Here is a 9,376-nt window from a genome sequence, read left to right as displayed (position 1 = left end):
ATACACGTTATTAAAATATATTCGAATAAAATCCTATTCTTGGAACATTTTATATCACTGGTTGAAGTACACCAAGTCACCACAAAGTTACCGGCAGCTTAATTTGTGTTAATACGTCATCTAGTACGCAGATATGAAGGAAAATGATAGAGGGAACAGCATGACTGTTTCAACTGAAATTCTACCAAATGTATTTGACCCGTAGTGAATCAGGATTGTGGTATAAGCTCGAAATCCCGAGAGTTTATTTAGAGATTATTATTAGAGATTAGAGATTATTAGAGATTATTCGTTGTTCTAAATTATATGTAAAAGTAATTTAACTAACCCATTTAGAAAGTGATCCACTTTGTAGAAGTATTTTCGCATGAAAGGGATGTTTCAAGTCATGTATGTACCTTTTAAAATCTTAAAATTTCAAGTTTGGAGGTATTTTAGAGTGTTTATTCATTAAAATATATGTTTCGGGCTATGTTAATGAGGATAAGATAATTGATAAAGATTTTCATTACCAGCCAAATTGAGGTTGAAAATATGAGAAGTTTGCCTTCTTGATATGAAATATATATAGAATATATAGATAATCAGTGTTCAAGTTATATATTCATGATTAATAGCTGTTCAGTTTACTGAGAATCGTGGATGTTTAGTGAGGTACTTACATATAACATAGAATCTCATAGTTTTTGTTTATTTGTAACATTTTTGTTTATTTGTAAGCTTACACAGATAGTGCGCAGTGATCGAGGTTAACTAAGGATATCGGCAATGGTGGATGCCGAAAAACTGTAATACTTTTAAATAATTTTTTTATTATAATAATTGCTGATGGAATGTCCCATTGGTTGCATTGTTTAATATGTAAGTTGTATGAGGACAGACAAAGTCATCCGCAGACCAAAACAAATTTATTTTTTACAATACTATTTATATTGTATAGTAATATTAAAGAGTAATAATACTGAACCTCAACGGCATACGATCTTGCGTACACATACACGTAGTAAAACCTGCATTAGTGTGCCTTGTCATGACGATAGTCTCATTCTTACCTGCGCGTGCGCGTGTCGTCTCAAAGAAAGCCTCAGTTCTGACCTGGCGGCCGTCGAGACCGCACCGGCCTGCCGACAATGCGGCAGACTTTGTGACTCTAGTGTGGTGAGTGTGTTACAGCACAGTGTCCGTGCGTTAACCCCAACCCCTGATAGTGTAAACCGGATTTTATATTTGGAACGCCCCGCGGCGTGCAAAAAGGTTTGTATTTTTGAATGTATTTTGTAGTTTAGACTTAGTGCGCGCTCAGCCGAGTGTTAATTTAAGGTAATGTGAAAGTTTCAACGATCGATCGCCGAGTTCGAGGAGTCAGTAGTGTTGACATACTTTTGGTTCAGGTGTGGTGTAAGCAGGTGGGCGCGCCGCTTCGTCAGACCGACCAAAATTCCAATCTCGTGAGATAGCTTTCGGATGGCTGAACAACTTTCTTTCAATGATTTTATTGCAAATACAATTTATTTATAATTGATTACATTTTATAAAACGCTATTTCAATGCAATATCAGAATTATTAATTAAAATGTTTTGCGCCAACGTCATGATAGGGAAGACATCAACGCGCATAAGTTTCACGTTCTTAATGTATTCCGATGATATCATGGAGTACAAAAAGTTAACGTTCAACAAAAGGCGGACTTCCTGTTAAATATGTCGTAAAAAGTTGAATTATAACATTTAAAAAATATATATGTCTGAGATATTTTTCTTGTTAGTGGGTTTGTTATCAGTTTTTACTGTAGGAAAGCGACTACACAAACAATGCCACGACTCGTGAGCGGTAAACGAGGACAGTGGAGTGCATGTTGCGTTGAGACGTAACCGGTTGTATCCTGGCGTCGCTCAGCTTTATCTGTACGGACTTCATAAAAATCGTCTTCACTATCCAATTTGTAATTTCGCTATGATGCTGGCTTATGTCCTTTTAAACGTGAGTTGTATCACTACAATTAAACTATCAGGAAAATTTCAAAAGTACAAAAATGTAAACAGCAATGATTTAATGAACATCAAATATCGTTTGCGACTAAATGGTTTCCGTATTGCTATAATATTCACATTTGTAATACAATATAGTGTAACTGTAAACGATAACAAACAATTGTCTAGGATATTTTTATTGTGTTAAACGCAAAAGTCAATAAACTCAAATTACGGTTAACCTGAGTACAGAAATAGTAAATATTAAATACGATACAAACACTGAGACGCATCCGAGTCCCCCGAATGCCTTAACAACAGGCGGCCAGTCGTGCGGATCGCGAGTAGCCCGCTAATTACGTTATATTGCTCCATCGTGGCCGCATTATTCTCCAACACACGTTATTTATTTAAAGCTTTACATTTCTAGCCTTCCTAGACTTTGATGGTACTTTATTCAACCATCATTAACTTTTAAATAGCTTTCAGCTTTGGAATGCTGAGTTAAATATTCGTAATACCCGCTTGGAAGGTTGTGCGCGATAGCTACTTAAGTTCATAAATTGTTTTCTCTGTTCCGTTATTTACGTCTTTTTATTTCTAATATCGCATAGGAAAATATATAATATCTAAACGAACAACCTTCTGAAACATCCGAAGCTCTTACAAAAACAAATTAAAAACATAGCTAATCTGGAAGCATGGGTTAAGTGGATTTAAGCAACGTGCAGCAACGGTATTCGTTTTTTACATTGCTGCCTTTTGTCTACAATTTAGTGTACTCGAAAATCCAGAATAGTTTTTAACCAGACTTCTTTGTTTAAATATAAGTCTTGCTAATGAGTTTCACAGATTATATAACTTTTTAATTACATTTCCTTTTTCTATTTATATGATTTTTTGTTACGTTATTTTTTTTAATTAATATTAACGTAACAACAAAAATCTAGAGACAATTTAAATATATGAAATATTTATCAAAACGCAACATCTGCATTACATTTTTTTATAAACTAAATGAAGTCGAATTGACTTAAAATTATAACAAAAATAAAAATAAAGCAGATATCATTCAAAATAAATATTGAATATTAAAGATCGGTGAGGTGGAAACGGAATCTCCTCACAAACCTTTGCTTCACAAAGTAAAGGGCCGGTATAAATATTTTCGAATAATTTTGTAAATTAATCCCTTGTGATGAAGGTAAATCCCCTACCATAAAAAAGCGTCACTTCGCTCTTACTCGAGCGTTGTAATTGTACGCTTGCTTTCCCTATTATCTCGAAAAATATATTGCTAATTGGAATTTTTACTTGTTTATGTAAAGCTCGTATCATCATATTATGTTACTTAAATTACAAAAAGCGCTATACAACCGCTTTAGATACGAGGAAGATTCTGATGATAATTTCAGTTAAGGACAATTTTAAATTTAAGAATACATTCTCATATCAGTTATCAACATATACATTGATAAGTATAGTGTGTACAAGCGATTACATCTTCAACAACTATCTTTTCAAGTAATATAACATTACTAGTTGCTGAGTTAAGTTGTAATTGGTACAAAGCTTTGGTAAATATTTACAGTGATTATTGATTCAATAAGAAACATCAATCTTTATTTCAACCAAATCAAGAATTTCAAAGTCGACAAAGTTAATTCCTGTAGAAGTTTACAGACAGAATAATTAGGTTGGCTGAATTGGAAACCTAAGCCTTACGTTACGGTTCCCGCAAAACCTTGTTCCGGAACACATCTTCCATGAGAGCTCTTTTTTATCGTCGCTTTTAATAGCACCGCTAATAATTTCACTTCGTCGACAATGTGAACTTAAAAGTAAAATTTTCTTTAAAACATTCTATTGTAAGATACATATGAATAGACGTTTTAAGAGCTCATTATGATTCTACTTTAAATAGGATAATAATGAAAACAAAAGAAAGGAAAGTTAAAAAAATAATTAGGCTTTTATTTAAATTTAAGAATCGTCATTTCATTATATTGTCATATATATTGTAATTAATAAGTTTTACCGACTTCACTGATGACCTTTCAAGTTCGATTCGTTTATAAACTATCATACAAATTAGAATTAGACAAGCATATATAGAAGTCTTCTAACAGAGCTATTCATGCGTCCGATTCATTCATTCATAACAAACGTAAACTCTAACATTAAAATACTTCAAAGTTTAAATTGACCTGTACGTAACGTCTGAACCCAGTTATAAAGTTATAGAATGTCAATAATTCGTGATTACGAGGTTTGTTTTGCTTATATAATAGACTGAATACCGCAAAATGAAACATCTGTCGAAGATGTGCTTGCCAACGGTTACAAATCCGTTACCGCGAAGGAGGTCATGCGCCCGCGCCGCGCCGTCGTAGTCGTCGCGTGCGCACTTTCGACGAGTATTAGCTAGCGCTTGCTGAAATAGTGATAATAATTGCAGTCACACGTATACGAAGTAGGCAATAAGGTTATTATTATATTTTGATATAAAATTATTCTTTATATTTAAGCTCTATCTAATGGCCTTTTTGGAACTGTAACTCAGCGGTCCTGTGGCGCAACGGATAACGCGTCTGACTACGGATCAGAAGATTCCAGGTTCGAATCCTGGCAGGATCGAAATATATTTTTATCAAATTTAAAACATCACAAGAAAACTTTTTTGTATTTTTTTACATGAATACAAAATTAATCGCACACCATAAATTTTTAAAAGGAAGAGCACACAAACATGTGATGAAGGATAAAACGCGGATTTACTTCTTTTTTTCAAATACTCTCGGCTATTATTATCAAATTGCACCAATTAATAAATGAACATGCGACAGACGCATAAAAGCAAAAATTGATTAGTCTTCATACACTTTTTGAAGCGCAAAGTGCACAAATGAATAATCTCGGTGATTTTCAAGTCTGTCAACTAGGGCGATTTCTAATCTTACATATGCACTCTATGGCAACGCACTAAGATTCAAATTCGATTGTCGTCAAATACTGTGCGGTTATACGGAGGCATCTAAACTATCTGGCACGGCATAAATTTTCTTGTCTAACTGGTTTCTTGAATACCTATTTAAATTTTTAACGCAGAATTCGTAAAATTTGTAGGTTTATATTTATCTAGAATGAAGCTAGCAATAACTAGATACTTAAGGAATGTTACTTATGATTATCATAAACGGTTTTAAATTGACACATAACATAGTTTCAAATAGATACATCGTTATTAATTATACATAAAAATACTGTTTTTGTAGTAAGATGCATGTAAAAATTATTAAAATTGTTCCAAATTCGAATTCCACGAATGACGTTTAAAGATCACTTAGATTTCATTATTCAATTAAAAACTCCTGTTTTACATGTTTTGCTATATATATATATATGATACTTAATATTCTTTACAAAACATTGCTCCTTTTTGTTTTTCAATATGAGATTGTAATCGACATAAAACGTTTTCAATTACCCATTGACAATCAGAACAAACCACGTGAATATATTTTATTACCGTTATTACTTTTATTGGTAAATGTGTTGAAATTATTAATCGCTTACATTTGCTAAGCGTAAACGATTAATCCAATTACATGTATCGATTCATCAATTAATTGCTTTTATTGATTAAAGAATTATGATTTTTGATAGAATCGATTTTACTAACGTTAAATAGACAATATCTTAAGAAAATGACTAAGAGTGTTATTTAAAATTATTTTATGAATCATTCCCTAAAACATACAGGTTCCGTAGTATGGTAATGTTTATGGTACGTTTTCCTGCGAACCAACTCACCACCATTCCTACACTCTTAACCTACATTCTCTCATTTACATTCAAGCTAACGTATAACATACGCATTTAGGCACAGCTAAGGAATCTCTCTATAACGGTCAGTCAGGTTATACTAATCGTGTCACAGATCTAAATAACGTCGAATTAACATCATTTACGACCTTTATTTAATTAATAAATCGGAACACAGTTTTTTTTATTTCACCATAAGAATTTTTCTAGATTCGTTTTTATTTAATCGTTGTTTGTAAAAATGACGTTATATTTTATCCAAATTATAAATAGGTATAGACTTTCATTTCGTTTATTACTTCCTATTTAGAATTTTTTAATCGCCCCGAATTTTCAGATAATCTAAATTTTTACAGCAATCACTCGATTTCACGTCTGTTTTTATAAAAGTATGTTATGCGTCCGTAAATTCTCAAAACAGAATTTAAAGAATTTAATAACATAAAAAAACTGATTGTTTGATTGGCTTTAAATAAAAATGTCATAGTACGGATAAACATCAAACATACAATGCTCACATTCCAAAATAATTCATAAATCTACTTATTCATAAAAAAATATATATATCGGATTCACTGACATGCTCATGACGCGCTCAGCCTTAACTGGTGCGTTTAAAGAGATGGAATTTTACACAGATATTTTTTTTAGAATGAAGGAAGTATCATGTTGATAAGAAAGGGTTTTTCAAATTAATCTCTTACTAAATGGTGTTAAATTGGGAATGAAAGTTTGCATTTAAATTTGTCTGTTTTTAACAGACGTCAATGAGCTTAAAACGGACTTGAAACTTGTAAGACATAACTGTGTAGATAGTTACAGAGGTATTGTATCATATTATACAGTAATATTAATTCGAATTAAATAGCGTTAGTCATGCAGATAAAGCAGATTAAACGATTTTTAATAACTACTTAATAACGTTTCAATGACAAGTTAGATTATAAAGTAATTTCAAATTATTTACTTGCAAACGCTACATTATTATTTTAGGATTTGGACACACGAAACAAAAATCATAAGAAAATTCTATTAAAGAAATTATCATGAAAATAACATCTACGTAAGGGTAGACTCAAGATCTGTCAGCTGTTAAAGCACGAAAATTGAAAATTTACCTAATGAGATTCTGGATTCAAATTCGGATATGCAAAACAAAGTTTAGTTAGTACTGAATTTTTGAATTCGTATCTTGTTCAGCGTTAAAGAAAATAATCGTGGTGAAGCCACCCCGCAATGAATGAGCATCTTGAAAAATCATTTAATAGACCTTTCGAGAAGTGAGGTTATCTTTGTTCAGTATTACAAGTTTTTTTATTTTAAAATATGTATGTCACCATACCACGCTAACTCTATCCAAAAAAATATTTTAAAAATGAAACCTAGCCGAAGCGTAACCAGTTTTTCTTTGATCCAAATACAGTGTAGGAAGTAAATTCATTTCTGTCAAGTTTTTATCAACTATAATATGTCTGGTTCAGTCGCTAGTCCTCCCCTTCACTCGAGTGACCTTGCCTCCACGCAAGGCTTGCTGTCGTTCACCTCGGAAGAATGCGACCAATAATACAGCCTGTTGACAATATATGTACATAACCCATACATACTATACAAGTAAGTTGAGGCAGATGTTGTCGAAACGATCGGATAACATATTTTCTACATCCTGCAGTACTCGTGCGTATTTAAACGATATCGTCATATGAATAACGAAAAAAAACGAATCACAAAGAAAATCATATATGCTCAATAATGAGGAGAAATCTTACGAAGAAAGTTTTACTCGTATGCATAATATGAACATTAGTATCAAATATTTTTGGTCGACTGTATTGTAATGTTTTGAATATTATATGAAAATGGTATTTTATAATAATATCATAGTTAGAGACTTCATAATACGCATATATTTGTATTTTAATTGTATTGTATTATTTCAATATAAGCCGACCTCCAGCTTCGTCTGGAATGCGGTGCCATATTGCTAAATGAAACGCCTCTACTGAATAACAAGTCAGTAATAAAGCTACTTCTATTTGTTCCTTCAATTAATTGAGAATCTAATACACGTTTAATATGAAATTTGGTTCTGTATTAGGTATTTTTGATAATTATTAATGATTAATCATGCATTCAATAATGGTGACTAATGAAATATGCTCTATGTTACCTACTCTATATATCGTTATAAATATATTTGATAAACCTGTTCCGTTCAGTATTATATGTAACAAATACGAAAACATGCTTTATATGACTTTATATATGATTAAAAATAAATTAATTTTAATCGATTTAAATGTCACCGCCGAATGTAGATTATTTAAGGATTAGGTTTTAAACTACTACTAACTATGTAACTATGTAACTTATTTATATCTTGTCCTGTCTTTTTTATACTTATTAAGTGCAGAAAGAATATGTTCAAGGGACAAGCTTTAATAACAACTTATTTAGACTAATTTATATGTCATTTATTAATAGTACTAAATTATTATATACATTGTAGAAATTTCACATTCCTTGAGAGATTTTAAAATTAATTATTATTATATTTATAAGATAAAAGTATAGGTATATCACATAACGCCTCCGATCTGAACACAAAGGGTTACAACATTGCTTACACGCAAACAAGCTGGTTTTCATTGTGTACAATATACATAACAATAATCGACACTGTCTAATCACCGACCTCAAGGCGTTATTGCACAAAGTTATTCTAAACCTTACCCACACAGACTCGCACCTCGCACACCGCTTACCGAAACCGCATAATTGGGATTTGCGGGCATTGATATAAATTATCTGTTTATTTTCGATTACACAGCTAAAGCAATCATTTCTGTGTAAATTATTGATATTTCAATTAATTTTTATTTATATTTATTTCATATTTACGAAGAACAGAATAGGCTTATTGTCAGAATGCAATCATTTTCTTTTCAAACAGATCTAGGCCAAGAATAATAACACAATAGTTACAATAAAAACTATCAATTTAATCACGTAATATTTATATTAAAAAAACGCAAATGACATAAGTGACACAACCCTATTATTTATATTAGCAGATAACTGATTTCTAAAAGGAAGTTTATACAAATATTCTCACGTATGTAATAGATGGAACCTGCGACTAGAGAGTACGTGACGTTCGTCTTACATACGTGTTGTGCTCACAATACTCATTCTATTTTCAAATATCAACATAATTTTATTCTCTTTATTCGAGTATTATTCTGTAACTATATTTAATTTTCAAAAAAATCCGTATTGTGTGTAATTTTAATCTTAATTATAAATTAGTCAAAACAATTTTAATTTGTATTAATCTTATCTCTTTTGACATTTAAAAAAAGAATTAAATTGTACAGATATATAATGTTAAAAATATTTTATTCAATTAAAAGAAAGCAATACATTTGCTGCAAGATTCAGATGTTAAATTTAATAATTAAAAATAGTATTCATAGTTAAAAGGCCATCATAAGTACAGAATGAAGATTTACAATTTGTTTATAATTAAGTAAAAAAGGTTGCAATCGTATATTGAAATAGAAATAAAAACAATTATTAAAAT

General features: G+C 31.1%; 1 protein-coding gene and 1 non-coding gene across 4 annotated transcripts in view; both read left to right on the top strand.

Moving 5' to 3' along the window:
• The first annotated feature begins 1,056 nt into the window (after positions 1-1,056).
• Positions 1,057-9,376, top strand: part of LOC124532531 (sushi, von Willebrand factor type A, EGF and pentraxin domain-containing protein 1) — a 59,432-nt gene continuing 51,112 nt past the window's right edge. For 2 of the 3 annotated variants that reach the window (XM_047107476.1, XM_047107474.1), the window contains exon 1: positions 1,058-1,254. The gene's annotated coding sequence lies outside the window, so the exon portion shown is untranslated. Of the gene's footprint in view, positions 1,255-9,376 lie in introns of all 3 variants that reach the window. The other variant, XM_047107475.1, reaches the window with a different exon arrangement.
• On the top strand, positions 4,536-4,608 carry Trnar-acg. The gene has a single exon. It is a non-coding gene; the product is annotated as a tRNA-Arg (tRNA).

Source organism: Vanessa cardui, chromosome 9 (assembly GCF_905220365.1).
Source record: "Vanessa cardui chromosome 9, ilVanCard2.1, whole genome shotgun sequence".
Classification (NCBI taxonomy): domain Eukaryota; kingdom Metazoa; phylum Arthropoda; class Insecta; order Lepidoptera; family Nymphalidae; genus Vanessa; species Vanessa cardui.
Note: the sequence above shows the minus strand (reverse complement) of the source record. Positions and strands in the feature narration are given on the sequence as shown.